The sequence below is a fragment of the Camelus bactrianus genome, chromosome 16, assembly GCF_048773025.1.
Source record: "Camelus bactrianus isolate YW-2024 breed Bactrian camel chromosome 16, ASM4877302v1, whole genome shotgun sequence".
NCBI lineage: Eukaryota > Metazoa > Chordata > Mammalia > Artiodactyla > Camelidae > Camelus > Camelus bactrianus.
In genome coordinates this window covers 685,829-704,819 of record NC_133554.1, presented here as the reverse complement: position 1 = coordinate 704,819, position 18,991 = coordinate 685,829, and the positions used below count along the sequence as shown (strand labels likewise).

Below are 18,991 nucleotides of genomic sequence, written 5' to 3'. Positions count from 1 at the left end.
CTGAGACCTGAGTCCCCCCAGACTCAGGTGTGGGGGACCCCAATGACAAAAGCCCTGGCCGCAGGGGGCCCACCTGGGACTGAGGGGTGGGCTGGGGTCTGGTCTAACAGAGAAGGCAGGTGTCTCTCTCCCACAAACAGCTGGGGAAACAGGCCCGGAGGAGCACGTCACTCACACAGGGCCCTGCACGGGGGCCAGAGCCAGGCCTCAGCCTGCAGTGGCTCATTTATTCAGCACTGGCACAGCAGCGGCCAACACTGAGGCCAGTTCTAAGCACTTCAGTATTCTCTCACTTGATCCCGCTGGCAACTCCAGGGGCTAGTGGGTACTTACTACGGTGCTCCCCATTTTACAGAGGAAGAAACTGAGTCTTGGAGACAGACCTGATTTACCCGAAATGTCACGACATGGAGAATTTGAACCTGGGCCATCTGGCTCCAGAGGCCGGGCTCATAACGAGGAAGCCACAGCACCCTGTGTGACAGGCAGGGAGGCAGCAGGGAGGAGTGGGGACTATGACTAGGAGGAGGCTGGGGGAGACTTCAGGCGCCACCAGTCATGGCCTGGAGGGAGGCAGACCATAATGCTGGTGAGCTGTAAACTGGAGCTGGGCTGAAATTACCCAGGACTGCTCCCTGGCAATAAATGCCCTATAGCGAGGAAAAGTTTTTTTTTTTTAATTTTTTCCCCAAACACTGGTCACCACGCTCTAGGGCGAGGGTGAGGCCGAGTGAGGCCTTCAAAATGGGTCTGTGGACCAGAGGTCGCAGGAGGACAGCTGGTTCGACGCACAGCATAGCGCCTGGTGGCCACCAGGCCTCAGACACACTGGAGGGCAGAGGGAAGGGTGACCCCCGCCTCCCTCTGCTGGGGGCAGGGCCCGAGGCTCTGCTTGCCTCTTCCCTGCTTCCTCCTGTGAGAGCAAAAGGGCTGAGAGGAGACGGCAGGTGGGGTCTGCGGGGGCACCAGGTCCTGGCGCCCCCCGGGGCCGCACCTCCAGCATTCCAAAGTCAAAGTTGTTGGTGACAGATGTCTTGAGGGCCCTGGCAGGGAGGGCAAGAGAGCCTGAGAGGAGACCCAGGCTGCCGGAGTTCCACTCAGAGGTGAGGGAGCTAGAAGGAGACTTCTAGCCTCGGAGGAGCCCAGAGAAGGTGGGCAGTGGCCTGGGGCCACACAGTGAGAATCAGAGTCTCCCGACTCATTCAAGTCCTGGGCGAGCCTTTCGAGAGCCCAGAGTGGCCCACTGCCTAGGCTCAGGACCCCCACTCTCCACGAGAAAAACTCTGCAAGTTCGTCTTGGCTCACGATAAACGTGCATTTCACACATGAATGTGTCATGACGCAAATAGCTTGTCACGTCTTTCCTGCCGTGGCCACAGCTCCCCAAGGACAGGGCCTACAAACACCCAGATCGTAGCGGGTTCTCGTCCCAGCACACAGTAGGCCGGCAAGCATACTTATCAGCCAGACGAAGTATAATTACTACAAATAATCTCAGTGCCAAAGAAAAACGTGTGCTGCTGTGGGCTTTCCTGCCTCCCCATGGCCTCCGGCACACCCTGCCCCACACAGCGGGCTCAGGGGCCTGGGTGGCCCCCAGGGCCCCATGGCTGGGGGTGCAGGCAGCAGAGGGCTTGCCCCCCTTCCCAGCCTGACCATGAGGCCAGCCCACCCCTCAGTTGCCCCCTGGCCTGCAAAGGCATCTGTCCTGGGCCAGGCGGCAGCCTCATTAGGAAAGCAGTGACAGACGAATTAGCTGCAGGGAGGGAGCTGAGGGCTGTCACAAGGCTGAGGAAAACCAAATGCCCCTGCCCTGGTCTGGGCTCAGGGGATGCAGCGAGGGAAGGGACAGAGACAATGTCCGGGTGCAGAGTCGCCCTGGAGCCAGGACTCAGGCCCAGAGCAGGGTCTTCACATCACCCCTGCTGCTCCTGCCACCTGCCTGCCTCTGAGCCAGACTCAACCTGCTGAGTGACCCCTGACCAACCCCTGCCTCCTCTGTGCCCTGGTCTCTGTGTGAGAGGAATGTAGCTGGGAACAAAAGAGGAAACTGAGGCCCAGGGAGGGGCTGGCCCAGAGCAGAGTCCTGGAGCCGGAGCCACGCTCTGTGTCAGGGTCCTGGCTTGGCCGCCAACAGGCTATGTGCCCTTGGACCTCGGTTTCCCATCCGTGAAACATGGGCCTGGGCCACCTTGGCCCCAGCATTCCCTCTGGTCTGAGTCACAGGGCAGGAAAGGCCCAGTTCTGTGGGAAGACAGTCCCCAAAGCCAGTTCGTCCTGGAGCCTGAGGCCCGGCCACACAGGGGTCCCTGAACTCACATGTACCTAGCGTAAAGTTCCTCCTAGTGCCCAGGGCTGCGGGGATAAGAGGCCACTGCCTCTGTCACTCATACAAAATCCTGCACCACAGTCCACATGCACATGGAGATAGGCCTGGCACCGCGGGACACCCACATACATACAACAGACACTCAGCCACACATAGGTCCCCACCCACAAATGCAGACACACAGAGGAGAGCGTGCCCCTCTCCCTGCATCATGGATACCATGACACATATGCGCACCCAAGATGTGCTCACAAAACCCACCTCTCAAATCACTCCCCAACCCAGACACACACACATCACACACAAAGACTCACCCACGTGCCTGGACACAACAGCCGTGCAAAAACCATCACCCTTCCATGTACAGAACCCCCCCTAAGACGGACAGACAAGTCGGATACACACAGGCCCCCAAGCCCGGACACACACAGACACAGACCCACCTTGCTGCCTGGTTAAATTCCCCATGATAAATAAACCATGTTCAGAGCATCAATCTCAGCCCCACCTGGCGGCCTCCTTGCTCCAGGTAAAGCGAAACGGGTCTTAAGTAATTTATAATTGAATAAACCTGCTAAGAGAATACAATGTACAGGCCCGCTGGCAGCAGGTCCCTCCTGTATCTTTCCATTTCAGAGAGCACTTGGTGGTGCGGCAGGTGGTGGCCCACGGGGCAGGATGTCTGGTACCTCCCCCGCCCCCCCGCCCGGGGGTGACTCCCAGGGAAAGGGGCATTCTGTGATTTTCCCTGCACTAAATCCAGCTGCTGCTCAGGGACAGAGCCCTGCCCTCTCCGGCCTCTTGGGCTTTTTCCTCCAAGCTTTGGATGCCTTTTCAACACCAATCTGTCCCTGGAAACCGTGATTTTCCAAAGCCTGTTTCTCGCAGGGCTGGGATGTGCTAGACTCAAACTGCGCAGGAAGGAGGGAGAAGAGAAGGCCTGGCAGCAGGGACGAACGGGGACAAGGGCAGCTCGGCCTGAGAGGCAGCTGGGCAGAGGGCAGTTGTGCTGGACCAGGCCCGCACGCCCTCAGGGAGAGGCTACGGAGCCCAGGGCAGCAGAAATCCGCTCCTAGGCCGTGGAGACAGACCCGAAGATGGGCCACGGGACTAGCGTAGTTAGGAAGCAGTCACCAGGCCGCCTCCCTCTGAGGCTCTCCCCAGGACCGGTTCCAGTTCTCTGCAGACTCAGACTCAGGAAGAAGGCGCACGCCACACAACATTAAGGGAGAAAAGCAGGCTATCACGCGGTATACACAGGAGCGGTGGCGCCCCCAAACAAGCGAAACACCTCACCAACAGGGGGCAGAGGCAAAGGCAGGTCAAATGCGGCTGCCTCCGGAGACGGAGTTTGGGCGAATTGCTTTTCTTTAATCTGTCTTATTTTCCAAAATAAGCCTGTCCTCCTTTTATAGTGAGGGGGAAAAGCTGTTAAAACCACCAAGTGCCTTGCAAAGCGAACCTACAGCGCGACTCCACATTTCATACTTGTTACATTTATCACGTCTATCACGTGCTTAGAGAAAAAGTGCTGAAAATGACTATGTCCTGAGGATGAAGTTATAGCAGCTTTTTACGTGTCTTCCGCTATCCTCAGGTTTTCCTAAAATCAACACATTCATAACCTGGTGATCTTAACTAAAAGCAAAACGCTCAGGACCGAGTCCCTCCTGCTGCCGCGGGGCGCCCTCCCAGTGCGCATGCCCCGGGCGAGGCCGGCGGAAGGCCGAGGACAGCCGCCCCTCGCAAGCCCCCAGGCTAGCGCCGCACCGAGCGGCCCGATCCAGCGGGAGCGGCAGAGGCGGCGGACCCTCCGCAAAGCCGAGGGAGAAGGCAGCCTCGAGTGGGGAGGCCCGGAGGAGAAGAACCCGGCCGAGACCGACCCTCCCGGAAGCCCCGCCCCGCGCCCGGTTCCCGGAAGCTGCAGGCTTTACGAGGGGCTGGGCTTCCACGCCGCGCGGAGCACGCCGGGAGGGCGCTGCCATGGCGACGCAGCGCCCGCCCCGCCCGCGCCCTGGCCTCCCCGCGCCGCGGTCTCGGCCCCGGTCGGCTCGTCCTGTCGGACGCGCGGAGGCCCCGGCGCGGCCTAGGTAGGGGCGCCGCCGGGGAGCGAGGGCAGGCCAGGAAGCGCGGGCGTCTGCCCTCCTGAGGTCAGGGAGAAGAGGAAATGGCCCCGCAGGCGATAACGCAGCTGCCTGCACGTCTACTCTGCCGGCTCCCACCAAGCCCTCCCCGAAGCCGGGCTCCCCCGCTAGGTTCCAGGATTTGACCCCCGCAAGGTGGCCTCTTCACCCCAGTGCAGGGGGCCTCTGCCCACCCACACGCCAGCCGTCTGCTGCTGGACAGAGCGAACCCCTCGGCTCGGCTGCTGCCCAGGCCCCCGCAAGCTGGCAGCTCCCCGGGCAGACCCTGACCCCTCCTTGGCCCGCGCCCTCCGCCGCGGGGTGGGGGCTCGCACTGACGGGGCCGGGCCAGTCGGTGGGGTGACTGTCTCCCCAGTCCCGCGTGTGAGTGGCTCTGCCCGAGTAGGTGGGCCAGAACGCCCAGATGTGTGAAGGAGAGAAGTGGCAGGGCTGGGACTCGGCCAGGCTGACTCCAGGCGCCTGTCCACACACAGTGGCACTCCTTGCTCCCTGGCCGCCCAGCCGGGGCTCGTCCAGCCGCCTATCTCTGCCCAGAGCACTGGCCGGGCCTCCGGTCCCCTCCCCCTCCCCCTCCCCTCCCAGCCGGCTTCCCTTCTGAGCCGCCAATCTGCAGCCACACAAAGCCCTGTTTGTTTGCTTTCTCTGCTGCTCCCCCTGGATCCGATGTCTTTCTCTGCTACCTGCCGGCCTGGCTTCCTCTCTAAGCCGCCTTCCCAGCCTGCTGAAGGGAAGGAGGGGGCAGCCACACAGCACTCCCTGCCTCTGGGCCACCTCATCGATCCTTGAATTCACCTCCTTAGTGCCAGGGGCACCCAGCTGGGGCGGTGTGGCCCACAAGGGCTTTGCAGCCCCCTCACTGCCTCTCAGGATGGGGGGGGGGGGTGCCATCTTGGTGGAGCAGGAGAGATGCCTAAAGCCAGTGGCTGGGAGAAGAGAGCCAGAGAGGTCCAGCCAACCTCCCCTCTCCTTTTGTGAGCAAGGCTTATTTTGTTCATCAGGAAGGCTGCCCCTGACTTCCCAGCAGCCCACGGGCTGCCAGGAGGTAAGCAGATGAATGGGGCCAGGAAGGTACAATTTGGGGAGGCAGACGGACGCCCTGGTTTCATGGCCTTCACCCCTCCTCACTCCTGAGGGCCCCAGGTACGGCAGTCTCTGGGATGAGGGCTTACAGGTTGCACTGGGGGCCTTACTTGGGAGATGCCCTCTCAGGGCCCACCTGGGGCAGACAGCTGGGCAGACCTCTCCCATAGCAGACACCTCTGCAGTGTTCCTCTGAAAGCCCCATCAGCCTGAGCTGAAACAGGGCTTTCACAAGGAAAGAAAAATAAACACCCGCATTCCACACCACCTTCTGTACCTGCAGAGTGGGGGCTGACCTCTCTCCCCGTTCAAAGAAACCCAACACTGATACTGCACAGAGATACCACAATCTGGCCTGGTTCCCTCTACCCAGGACTCTTTTATTGCTCCCTGCCATGCTGGGTGGCCCAGAGCAGGTCCTAACCTCCCTGGGGCTCCCTCTTCCCTCTTCGCCTTCCTGTCCCCAACCGCAGAGTTTAACCCTTATGGCAACTCTCGGATAAAGGTGTGATTGTGCCCACTTAACAGAAGAAAGAAGATGCCAATTGAGAAAGCTCCAGAGACTAAAACTGCCCCCCAGTCAGACAGAATTCAAGTCCACTTCTGACTCCAAGCCGTAAAAACTTCCCACCAGGTTGCATTATCATTTCATGGCCAGAGATTATCCTCTGAACTGATGACTGACCAACGTGAGGTGAGTGAGGAGCAGGCAGGGCCTGGCTCTGGTGCCCAAAAGAGGTGGTTTCCAATCTCAGCTCTGCACTTGGTTGCTGTGTGACCTCAAGCAGGTCACTTAACCTCTCTGGGCTTCAGTTTCCTTGATAATCTGTATGCAACAGTTAATTAATAAGGCTTAGAGAGGACCACCCAGCACCCAGCACAACAGTAGGCACTCATTAAACGATGGCTTTTCTCCATCATCCCTCAGCACCGGAGAGACAGGCGTTCACTTAGTCCAGGACTCAGGCCTCTCCCACCTCTGCTCTCACCCACCAGGCCCTGCTGCCAGGCACCCCCCGCTCACCATCTCTGGCCCTCTGGAACGCTCAGGCTGAGGCCAAAGACTGCCAGACGGAGCTCCCCAGGCTCCCGTCCTGCCCGGGAGACCGGGGCCTCTCTGCTTAATTAGCCAGGGCGGGGGCCCTGGGGGTCAGTGTCACCCCAAGGGAACAAAGCCAGCTCCATCCACATCCTGCTGGACTCAAGAAGAGAAAGCCACTCAATTAAGTCTGATTTGGCAAAACGTCTGTTTCTAGTGCTATTTCGGGCCACGGTGGGGATTTTCTGTGCTCCTCTCAAAGGTGTCCAAAAGCGGTTTCTCTCGCCCCCCCATCTGTGTTTGAAATGAACATATTGTTCTTCCTCTTCTCAATCTTTTTCCTGCTTCTCTTTCCCACCTATCAGATACAGATAAGAGGAGGGGCAGAGCTGGGACCCCCCTCCCACCCCCAGGCCTCGGCAGGACCCCTGCTCAGAGTCCCAGAGAGAGCATGCTGGGAGCTGCAGTTCCCTCCAACCAGGCAAAGCAGAGAGGTCCTCCGGCCTTGGGCTCTGGAAGCCCGTGAGGCCAGGTCATTGTCTGCTGTCCCCACAGACACACACCAGGTGTCTGTCCTTACCCCCCCACACCTGACTTTCTGCTTCGGAGCTTTTGCTTGGGCTGTGCCCCCCTCCCCCGCCTGGAAGACCGCCCCCAAGGCCGCCTCTGGCTGCACCTCACACAATCACAATTAAGTCCACATTCTTTGCCGTCTGCTCACCTCCCAGACTGTAGGCTTCAAAAGGGTGACCTAGCGGCCACCTCTGTTTCTCCAGAGCGAGGCTGCTTAACCCCCTCAGCACTGTTGACCTCTGGGGCCAGATATTTGGTGGGGGGGGGGGTCCTGTGCATCTCCCCCATGCAGACAACCAGACATGACTCCAGACAAGGCCCAGTGTCCCCTGAGGGACAAACATCACCCCCAACTGAGAACCACTGCTGAGGCCTGGCATCGCCCCCCAAGTACATGACCCCCCCAACAGAACAGGTGGTTTTTATTTGACCTCTTTTCCTCTTATTGTAATCATGTACACATATCATTTTCCCTGTCAGACCAGAAGCTTCCAGAAGGCAGGCCCATGTGACCCCAGCTGTGTATCGGTGCTGATCCACGTTACCATTTGCTGCCGGGAGAACCATCAAAGCATCGGAGAGCACCTGACTAAAACCCAGCTCTGCTCCCCCCGCCCTGCCCTGCGCTGCTGTGTGACTGTGCTACAGTGGCTCAGCTTGTCTGGTCCTCGGTGTCTATCCAGTCACTGTGGCAATTCTTTGTCCCACTGGCTTAATGGAAGGCCCACAACTTCACATCTCTAAGGAGCTGTGCCCTCCCCATCAATAGGAGAGCCTTCAGGTAGCTTTCCATTTACATTTTCTGAGATTCTCATTATTACCAATAGGCACATTTATTAAGCATTTCGCTATGTACCGAGTACAGCTGAGTGCTTTACAGGCATCGTCTCATTAAATCCTCTTAAAAAGTCACCTGCGAAGTAGGTACTGTTACCTTCACTATCTGATAAATGATAAACAGGCTGAGAGCTGGGGTACCTGCCTGAGGACACCCCAACATGGTCTGGTGGCCTCTGGCAATTGAGGGTCTCAATCAGAAAACCTTCTCAGCTTCGGTTGATGGTGAAATTATTTCTTGAAGTCTGATGCCCACCTGGTGCCAGGCAGAGTTAACCTTGCCAGGGGAGTTGGCCTCACCCGTGGGGCTCGGGGACCCGGCCCCTGGCAGGCAGCTGAAGGCCGAAATGCGCTCATCGCTGGGGCCCAGTGAGCCTGGGGCCTAGGGAAGAAAACAGCGGGAAGGGGGTGTCTGTGGGGCGAGGGGACAGCCGAGCCCTGGTGCTCCTGGACGCCTCCTGCCTGTCCTTCCTCAGCTCACTTTCCCTCTTTCCCACGTCTCTCTCTTCACCAGCTTGCCCCTCCTCGTCCCTCCCCCCCCCTCCCCCAGTCCCACCACCACACACACTACTCAAGCGATTCGAGAACCAGTAGAGCAAAAGCCCTCCTTTGGCAGCCGAGCCCCCGTCTGTGCCTCCCGCCCCTGGCACCCACCCTGGTGTCACATTCCAGTCTCGGATCCCAGTGACCCACCCAGGCACGGGGCACAGCTCAGCCTCAATCCCCGGGGAAACAGGACCAGCCAGTTTCTCCTCCACTCCCCCCAATCCGCCCCCGGGAGGAGCCTGGGGGAGCTGGGCCCCTCACTGGTCTCCTCTAAGATCTGACAGATCAAAATCCCGGAGCAGCAGCGCCCAAAGAACCCGCCCAGATCCCACAGGGGCCCCCAGAAACAACGCAGGGCTGGCCCGCCCCACCTCGCCTGGCCCTTCCTGCCAGGAAGACTTCTGAGCACCCCGTGCTCCAGGCCTCACCCTCGGAGCTGGGGCTGCAGACAGGAGGGAGGCAGCTCTGGGGCTGAGATGCTGGAGCCTCCGTGGAGAACAGATACGACAGAATTACTGATAATTCCGTGATAAACGCTCTGCCTCAGCCACAGACAAAGGGAGATGACTCAGTTCTGCCACGGAGATCAGAGGAGGAGGGGGCAGGGAGAAGGGAAGGGCATCCCAGGTGGAAGGGACAGTTTAGGCAGATGCACAGAGGCAGGAAGGCCCATGGCTGAATCCTGGGAAGGGAGGCTCTGCTGTGGCTGGAGGGGAAGGGGCCTGCATGGGGGCAAACCAGGTGGAGGGCCAGAAAGGGCCCCCACAGCATGGGAAGGACTTCAGACTGGACCTTTACTCCGAGGGCGGCAGGAGCTCCTGGAAGTAACTGCTGTGCTTGAGAAAGATCACTCTGTAGTGTGGCCCATACTGGAGGGGGCACGATGGAGGCCGGGAGGCCAGTGAGGAGGCCCCAGCAGCAACCAGCCTCTCCCCCGACCAACCTTCCCCAGCCAATCCCTCCCCCTCGGACACGGGACACAGGCTATGTCCACTGCAGCTCCCAGAGAATCGCCGGCGTGTCCCCTCTGCCAGGAACGCTCCTCAGTCTTACCCACCTGGGCTTGAACACCTGCTCCAAGCGCCTTCTTCCATGAAGCCCCCATCTCCACAAAGCCTGGAACTCTGGCCAAGACCGGACACACTCAACCCTGAGTCCTAAAGCTCAGGCTCTCTTTCTCCCCAGCTTGGTCTCCCTCTGCTCTTCTTCGTGGGGACAAGTCTCGCCAAAGACACTGCCAGACACTCCTTCCCTCATGGTCCCCCGAACACCAGCCAGGGCCTCCACCCAAGGATCGGCATCTTGCCAAGACCTGGCATGAGCTCCCACTCGTCCCCTCTGGGGACCACCAGGGTCTCAGTCCCCCACTGGGCTGTGACCTTGGAGGCAGGTGCATTAAGCACAGGACTTTGAAACGGTGGGCCCTTGGAAAAGAGCTGGTGGGCCCGCGAGCCACAGGCCACTCCCACGGGAATGCTGCCCTGCGTGCACAGCGCCACTGGGTCCCTGCCTGTGGGGCCACGAGTCGGAAGTGGAGGCAAGACACAGGTCGCTGTTAAAGCAACGAGGTGCACATGTGGACTGCCACGGAAAGAGCAGTGACAACTGGTGGTAGTGGCAGCTGGCACGTGTCAGGATAAGTACTGCTCTCAGCTTCACAGGTCTGCGTGGGTTAACACATGACACCCACACCACAGTCTTATGAGGCCCCACTGTTCTCCTGTTGTACAGACAGGCACACTGAGGCACAGGGTGGTACACAGTAGAGCAAGGTCAGCTGGGAGCACCTCACCGTAGACCTTGCCAAGGCAACAGGAAAGGGAAGAGGGACCTGAGGTGTGTTCTCATCTGGGGCAAAGTAAAACCATGTATTTGTGTACTTGACACATGTATCTGTAAGTGAACAGCAAACCAATTTAGTGGGTCACAACCAGCAATTAAAAAAAAAATCAAACATACTAGAACAGAAAGTGCCAGATGAGAGAACAAAACAGTAAAAAGTTATTTCACTAAAGTGTACCAAGTGTTTCAGTTATACACCCTGGGCGTGAACGGAATTGTGACCTAACGTGTATTTCTCACCGTCGGTCACAGGTGAGAGTTTGGAAGCCATGGGTCTAAGGGTCTAAGGAGGAATAAGCAGGGGCCCCCGCCTGCAGGGGCCTCCTGGTCCCCAGGGAGAGAAAGATGGTTTCAGAGCGGGTGACCTCCCTCTGCTCAGGAGGTTAGAGGGGCAGCTGGCAGTTGGGAAATGTCCCTCCACCAGGCTTCTGGGGCCCAGGTCACCCCAGACACACTGTCCGTCCCTCAAGGCTTTTTGCTTGTGAGAGTCTTAGCCAGGGTTTCAGGGTTGAGCCTCCCCCAAACCAGAATGTCTGTGTCCACTCCTCTGTGTTACCCCAAAGGCCACTTCTCCCGAGGATGCCCTCCTGGACGCTCCTGGGGCCCACACTCCCCTCGGTGGTCGAGGGGGAGGGGTGGGAAACGAGAAGATTCCTTCCAACTTCCAGATCCCGAGGCCACGTCCCAGGGAAGCCTCTGGAAACACAGCTGTGTGGTCAGTCGGGAGGGGCCTCCGCCGAGTCTGCGGCAGGACTGCCCCCACCCCCTACCCCGGGGTGCGCCTGGCCCTGGGCAGAGCCAGGTCTGAAGGGACGGCGCGCTGAGGGGACAGAAGCAGAGCCCCCAGCTTGGCGCTGGCGCCCCCACATCAGAGCCGCCTCACCCACCCCACCTCCCCTCCCAGGGCAGCAGACAACTAAAAAAAGATAAAATAAAAAGAAGTAATTCCCCTGCTCTGACGTCAGCGCGAGATCTTAGCAGCCCAGCAGCGGCATGAAAACTGGATTGCAACCAGATGTAATGCCCTTGAAGCCTCAACACGCTGCTGCGTTGGAAGACAAATGGGGGGAGGTGGCACTTTGGGTGGAGGGAACTGTGCGGATCCTGCGTGGGTCCTTAAATCAGAGCCTCTGAAACCCTGGGCAGCTCAGGGCCCGGGTCGCCATTCAGGCGCGCGGCCTCCCCTCCCCCCAGCCCCCCAATAGCGCATTGTTACACTCGGCGTCTCCATTCGGCCGAAGCCCCAGCCCGCCCCCCAGTCGGGAGCTCCCAGAGGAGGGCACGGCTCGGGCCGCACTCCGGCTCCCGGCGTGGATTTGAAGACCGAGAGCCCGAAAAGGGAAACCGCGCACTGGGAAAACGGGCGCCCCAGGAAGCTGGGGCCTCCGCGGCCTCGGGCCTGACTGGTGTTTCGCTTCCCCTCCGCCCCTCCTCGGCGCCCCCGGCGACCAAGTCTCCAAATGTCACCCCCGCGTCCTGCCGCCCCCTCGTCCCCGCCGCGCTTGGCGACGCCGCCTTGCGCCCGGCCCCCGCGCCCTCCTCCCGGGTCCCCTGCCTCCCGGGCGCGGGGCCAGGGCCCCGGCCGGCGCGCCGCTGTCCGGGCACACCGGACTCGCGTGGCCGGAGCTCCCACCGTGACGTCACCCCCGAGCGGCCCGCGCGCCCGAGGCCCGTCCGCGCCGGAGCTCCCCGGCCTCCGGGACCGCTTCCTGCCGGGTCGCGCGGCCTGCGCACAGGCCCGGGCGCCACCGCCCGCGTGAGGGTACCGCGGGGGGCACGTCCAAGAGACCCGCGCGCCGCCCTCCCCCAGCACGGCCCTCGCCGACCCCCGAGGCCCTGGCTCCCACGCCGCGGCCCCGCCAGGCCCCGAGTCCCCACGAAGAAGTCGGCTCCCCGCCCTCCACCGGGGCGCACTCACGAAGCTCGCCTCCGGCCCCAGCGCCGCGCGAATGCCCCCGTCCCCACCCCGCGCTCGGCCGACGGTCCGCGCCACCGCGCGCGCGGGCCTGGCTCCTCGCGCCCCCACGCCACGCACCCGCCTCGGCCTTCGTCCGCCGCGCCGGGCGCCCCCAGCCCGCAGCTCCCCGGACACCCATCCGGTGACCTCGCGCACCCTACACACAAAGCGACTTGCCCGCGGCCCCCCGCGCCCCGGCCGCCGCGCGCCGCCCCGCCCGGGCAGCGCCCCCCGCGCCCCCGCCCCGCCGCGCATTGCTCACCTCGGCGCGCGCTCACTCGGGAGCCCGGGGTCTGGCGCTGCGACTTCGCGGCCGGGAGGCCCGGGCGGCCATGGGGGTCGGGGCGCGGCGGCCCGGCCGGCCCGCGGCCAGGCAGGAAGGAGGGTGAGCCGCGGCGCCCCCTCCTCGCGCCGGCGCTCGGGCCGCGGGCAGGGAGGCCTGCTCCGCGCGCTCTCGCCCTGGCCGCGCCTCACTCCGCACCTCGCCTGGCGAGCGCAGCCGCGGGCGGGGGCGGCGCCCGGGGCGCGGGGACCGGACCCTGGCCGCGCACCGCCGGGCCTGCTGGCGTCGCGGGGCCGCGGAGAAATGCGGTCCCCTCCGCGCAGGAAGAGCGGGCGGCGGGCGGCGCGCGGGGGGAGAAGGCAGCGAGAGCGCGAGGAGAAAAGTTCCCGGCCGCCTGGCTGCGCTCGCTCGCCGCCCGGGCGCCAGGTGGGCCGCGCGCCCCGACAGCACCCCCTGGTGGCCCGCACCCGCCCGCGAGCCTGGGGGAGGGGGTTTTGCCGGGGGGGGGGTACCCCGGAGAGCCCCCAAGGACTCGCGGGCTTGGGGACGCCGCGGGTCGAGGTCGGGGTGGGCCTGGAACCTCTGGCGGAGGACGTGGACTGGCACCGGCCCCCACGGCCTCGCAGTCTCTGGCCGGGTCCCTGGGCTACGCTCCCACCCTCACCCACCACGAGCCCTCCCTGTGACCTCGTCTTTACAGTCTGGGAAACATGCCGACCACAAAGGGCATAGATTTCTTTACTTACTGGCCCCTTCCCGGGCGCAGAATCAGCAGAGACAAGTCGTCCCTGCCGTCATGGAGCTGGCATCCTGGTGGGCAGAGACAGGCAGCAAACAAACGCTTACATACACAAAGAAGATAATTTCAGGGAGTAATAAGTGCTAGGAAGAAAACTAGCAGGTGAAGTGAGGAATAGGGGCTACTTAGCTGGGTGTGAGAGGAGGAGGCCCAGTGAGTGCGGAACTGACTGCCAGGAAGGAACCTGCCACGTAGAGCTGGGAAGACCCTTCCTGGCCAAGGCAAGAGCAAGTGCAAAGGCCCTGAGGCAAGAGAGAGCTTGGTGCCTAACCAGCAACTGGTGGAGCAGTGGACATGCTGAGGGCAGAGCCATGTGGGGGCCAAGGTCTTCAGGGCTCCAGGGCCTGGTGGGGAATCTGAATGCAATTCCAGGGCCGTTGGCAGAGCTTAAGCAGAGGAATATTGAATGAATGAGTGAATGAACCTGCTGTGAACTTACAGACTCACTGATAACTGCCACCCCAAGGCTTCCACTCTGCACAGCTCAGGCAGAACGCCTCCCATTCCCACCCAGCCTCTGGGGTCTGTTGGTCCTATGAGTGCAGGAGGGGTGTCAAGGTGTCAGAGCTCCCAGGTGACCTGGACTGGGGGCAAGTTCCCCTACAGAACCTCTGCTTCCTCCTCTGAAAGGTAAGGCAGTGCAGGGGACACGGTGCCCTTGCTCTGTGACAGGACTGTACCCCTCCACACATTGTCCATTTGACCTGACAGCCCCTCTGTGAGGCAGACGGTCACATTTTGTTCATGAGGAAACAGGCACAGAGTGGTGGTCATCTGTCCAGGGTCTCAGGCTAACATGATAGAGCCCTGTACCCAGAGCCCTTCCCACCAGCTCAGCCACCCACCACCCAGGGTGATGTTAAGGGCCAGACAAAAGCGGGGTCAGAGGGTGAGCGGCATTGTTTCAAGCTAGTTTTAAGCACAGCTTCTCGGGGAGACAGACCTGGTTTCTAAGTCCGGCTCCTCCGTGCCCAGCTGGGTGGCTTTGGAAAAACCAGTTCACTTGCTAAGCTTCAGTCCCGTCTGTAAGATGGGAGTAATCATAGCAGCTCCTTCCTGGGGTCTCCGCGAGGGCTGAACGAGGAAAGGCGTGTGGAGCATTTAGCCCAGAGCCAGGAGGCTGTGAATACTGTTGGTGCTTCAGGTCACAGGCCAGACGAGTGGGGACGGTCCCCTTCACACATCTGGGGCCCTCTAGCCCCTGCCGTGTCCAGTGTCTGGGGAGGGCCTAGGCAAGACCTGCACCAGGCACCTCAGCAGCCACGAGAAGAGGGGCTTCCCTGGGGGAGGATACTAACAACTGCCTTTTGGGAGCAGCCGGTGTGCGTGTATGGGCGTCCTTGGGCAGCCGTGACAAGTGACCACAGATTCAGTGGCTTACAGCAGCGTGGATTTGTTCTGTACAGTTCTGGTGGTCGGATGTCCCAAACCAGCGTCAACGGGCTGAGGTCAAGGTGTCAGCAGGGCTGCACCTCTGAAGGCTCCCGGGGAGAGTCCTGCCTGTTCCAGCTTCTGGAGGCCACCTGCATTTCGTACCTTGTGACCCCTTGGCGACCTCTGGAAGCCAGAAAAGGCAAAGAAATATGGCTTCTGTTGTCACATCCCCTGCTCCCTCCCTGACCTTCTTGCCTTCTCTTACAGGTTCCTGTGATTCCTTCAGGGCCCCTGGAATCCAGGAGACTCTCCCATCTCAAGAGCCTTAATTTCATCACACCTGCAAGACTCTCCGCCCCCTCCTTTTTTTTTTTTTTTTTTTTGCCACATAAAGGAGCATTCATGGGTTCTAGAGATGAGGACCCGGATATCTTTGTGAGCCATTGTTCAGCAGCACACTCCATGCCTTCTCTTAACGCTCCCTCATCATGACTCATTTTACAGATGAAAGAATCGAGGCTCAGAGAGGTAAGTCACTCACTCAAGGTCACACAACAGGTGAGTTTATTCTGTCCCGTGCATATGAATTGAGTGGCCACTGTGGGTCAGACACTGAGTTAAGCTCTGGGTTGTGATGTAAAACCTATTTCTGAAAAACACACTGTGGAGCCCAAACCCAAAGTGTAGTGACGTAGTCCTGTCAAGGAATTCAGGGAAGGCTTCCTGGAGGAGGTGGCCTGTGAGCTGCGCTCTGGAGGGTGATCCTGGGCCCTCTTCAGATGGCTGCATATCCAGACATAGCCAGAGGAGGCTTCTGAGCAAGTGCTCACTCTGCTTCGGGCAAGGGGCTTCTCGGAGGAGGACAGGCCACAGTCGGGGGTCAGGCAGCAGAGCCGGCCGCCAGGAGACTTTTGCTGACACCCTGTTTGCCATCCTGGGCGGGATGCAGGTAGGAGGTAAGGTGGGAGTGGGCCTGCTCCCAACACGGACACCCAATAGACAGTGTTGGCCAAACTGGAAGCTCCATGATCCAGGCTGCCGGCCTTGCCTTGACTGGAGCACAGAATAGTGTTTAAAGATTTTGGAGTTGAAATACCTTTAAGGAATCCATATCTTTGCGGCCCCACCGCTAGCTATGCTCATAGTGGAATCACCCGACTCCCCCGCAAGGCATTGGAGTTTGAGATATCCTCCCCACCTCCCCAGGTGTCTGCATCAATAGCCTTGGCCTTGAACTCCCCCTCGGTTTTCTCATAGGTCAAAAGGAGACAAGGACTCCTTCTCGGGAGGGGGTGGGGCAGAGAGAGCCCCGCGGGCTGGAAGACAGGGAAAGGGTGCTCTACCTGGAGACAGAATCCTGTACCCCAGGGACTGGCTTGTCAGGGGCCTCACCCAACAGAAGGCAAAGGGGCTTCTTGGCGAGTCTCTAGCTGCACCTCCGTGGGTGGACTTCCCAACCCTGCTGGAGGCCTCATCCTCCCAAGAAAAAAGCCACTTTGACCACAGATCCCCTTGCAAATGGGAATCAAGCCATTGAAGAAACAAGTTTAGCTGGAATTTGATTTTGAAAAAAAAAAGACACTGATGCTATGAAAGTACCTGCTTCTTATTTTTCCGGGCAACAAAATATGGGTTCATGGGCAAATTCTTAGGTTAACGTGCTAATAAATTAGAATGCAGAAAAGTTAACTGGAGGCGGCATGGTTTTCCCACAGAAACCTCTGACCGTCCTTCCTGGGACCTTGGAGGACTAACTCCTTCCTCACAGTCTGCACCATGTGCCCTGTGCTCTCCGGGCCGCTAAGTCTGGGGACGTTCAGTCACTTTGTGAAGCGCCACGTTGTCCTTCACGCTGGGGGTTCTCGTTCCTGAGGCGGACTGACGCAGCCGGACAGGGCCTCGACGTGTCCACCGCCGTGTGCAGGACCCAGGGGTTCTCCGACATCCCTCCCAGCAACTTCGAGAAATTCTACGACTTTGGCAAGATGTGAAGAAGGCCTCTGTCGCCGACTTGCGTAAGTGAACCTGATAGAAATTCCGACGCTAAACTGGGTGGGAAGGTTGCAGCGGGAGCTAAGTTTGTAAGTGGCCAGGACAGTAGCAAATGTGGTCGTGTTTTTACAGCTTTTACTGCCAACACGGACAACCAGTGTGCGGCTGCTGGGGCCCCGTTGTCAGAATTAGCTGGATCAGCCCAGGACTGGTTGCATCAGAGTTACGTTAGGGAAGGGCGGATTTCCACTCGTCTCAGCCATTGTGTGTCTCCGTTACAGAGCCTTTGTTCCACCTCAGACACTTTGGCTTTTGGTGGTAATAACACCTTGGTTTTCCTGGGGAGGGGGGCTGTTCCTTCCCACTTTCAGCCCATGTGGTTCAGCCTCCACCAACACGACCTCTGGGTTGCAGAGATGCTCGTGTGATTCTGGTTTAATCAATCAAAGTGCCTCATTTACCTGGCCACAGTGACGGGTCCAAGGATGGCCACATGATCCAAGCCCTCTGGCAGTTTTGCTAGAAGCCTTGAGCATTGCTGGAACCTCCAGGGGGTGCTAAGCTGGTTAGTTGTGGACCTGAGAATAAAGTCAGTCTTATAGGAAAGCAGTGCAGAACCGCACACAGAGACTCCAGCTGGGCACCTGGATCCAGCTATGCCTGAAGCTCAGACACTCTGGACTTTCAATTACACACAAGCCAATAAATTGACCTGTTTGCAAAAACCAGTCTAAGTTTGTTTTCTGTCACTTGTGTCAAAGAGAACTGAAGCTGCTTTACCTGGAGAAGAGAAATTAGGATGAGGAGAGCAGGGGCATGACTTCTTCACAGATCTGTAGGGCTACCCTGGCCTTGTGTGCTAACATGCTGGTTGTGTGTTTCCAGGTGGCAGGACCCGGTGCAGCACTGGGGCTCTTTTTTTTTTTTTTTTTTTTTTTTTTGGTGGGGGGAAGGTAATTAGGTTTATTTATTAATTTATTTGTTAATAGAGGAACTGGGGATTGAACCCAGGACCTTGTGCATGCCAAGCCTGTGCTCTACCGCTGTGCTCTGCGCCCCTCCCCCCCAGCATTCTGGCTCTTGATGAGGAAGAACTTTCCCACCATTAGAGCAGTTCAGAGACTCGGACCACCTCAAGGGAGAGGAGGCTCCCCTCCTTGGGGCTGTGGGGACAGAGGCAGGATGTGCTGGAGGGGACTCGGGCTGGCTGCAGGGCAGTGATCCCTGTATGTGGATGAATGTGACTTGGTGCTTCAGGCCAGCTTTAGCGGACGGTGGGGAGGACCAGTGACTCCCGATTTTTAACGGCGAAGCACTTAACATGGTCAAGAAGGTACAAAAGAGATTCAGGTCCCGGGCAATTCAATCCCTGGTACCTCCATTAACCAGATAAATGAATAAACCTAAATACCTCCACCCCAACTAAAAAAATTCAGTGATCACCCTGCATACAAACCTCACCGGTACAGCCGAGCCCTGGGTCACAGGCCCTTCCAGCTCTGAGCTCTCAGTGCGCGAGCTCCGTCCGGAGGGGTCTGCAGTTCACCCGTCTTTCCTAAACAGGGGGGTAGACTCGCCACCCTTTCAGGCCTTCCAGGTTTTTTGTTATTACCAGTGCTGAAAATAAAAGTGCTTAGCTACTAATAGAACATGTATCTTCTTTCCTTTTTTCTTTTTAGTAGTAAAAAAGTATCACAAAAGCTGTCCCCAAACAGTTTCTACCTTGTTTATATAAAAGCAGTTCCACACCCGCCCCCTGCCCACCACCTCCCGGTTCTGGTTCTGTGTATGGGCTCCGCCTCCCCCCCCCCCCCCCACCGTGGGTGATGAGAACTTCAGGGCCGGAGGACTGAGCCTGAGACGCGGCGCAGCGAGCCCTGGGCACCCAGACCCTGGCAGGCGGCGAGTGCTCAGTTACGGCGCTGGTGACGGTGACTTTCCTGGGCTCATCACCCTCAGTGGGGCAGCCCCCTCCCCCTCCCCCGCTCTCCCCCTGGTCCGGGGGTCGTGGAGTCCTGCCCAGCTGACCCTTTGCCCCTCCCTCGGTCGCAGCCTCTGTAACTTGTCTCCTGGCCCTGGTTTCAGCAGTTGCTCCCTTCCCGTGTCCCTCCCTGGCTTGTATTAACCCCCCACGTATCCCAGGGCCATCCATCCCCTTCCCAACTCCATCCGTGCAGGTCCCTTACTTTTCTGAGC

At 59.6% G+C, this 18,991-nt stretch overlaps 1 protein-coding gene and 1 long non-coding RNA gene across 4 annotated transcripts in view; one reads left to right on the top strand and one right to left on the bottom strand.

The window, feature by feature from the left end:
• RAI1 (retinoic acid induced 1) overlaps positions 1-12,737 on the bottom strand; it is a 101,786-nt gene extending 89,049 nt beyond the window's left edge. The window contains exon 1 of one of the 2 annotated variants that reach the window (XM_074341961.1): positions 12,610-12,737. The gene's annotated coding sequence lies outside the window, so the exon portion shown is untranslated. Of the gene's footprint in view, positions 1-12,425; positions 12,443-12,609 lie in introns of those variants that run through there. The other variant, XM_074341962.1, reaches the window with a different exon arrangement.
• LOC123612897 (uncharacterized) lies at positions 12,619-18,623 on the top strand. Of its 2 annotated transcripts, XR_012499330.1 has the most exons (4): positions 12,619-12,732; positions 15,071-15,331; positions 16,519-16,818; positions 16,928-18,623. It is a non-coding gene; the product is annotated as an uncharacterized LOC123612897 (long non-coding RNA). The 2 variants fall into 2 exon arrangements; XR_006720174.2 differs by lacking the exon at positions 12,619-12,732 and having other exon boundaries at positions 13,171-15,331; positions 16,928-18,622.
• The last annotated feature ends 368 nt before the right edge of the window (positions 18,624-18,991 follow it).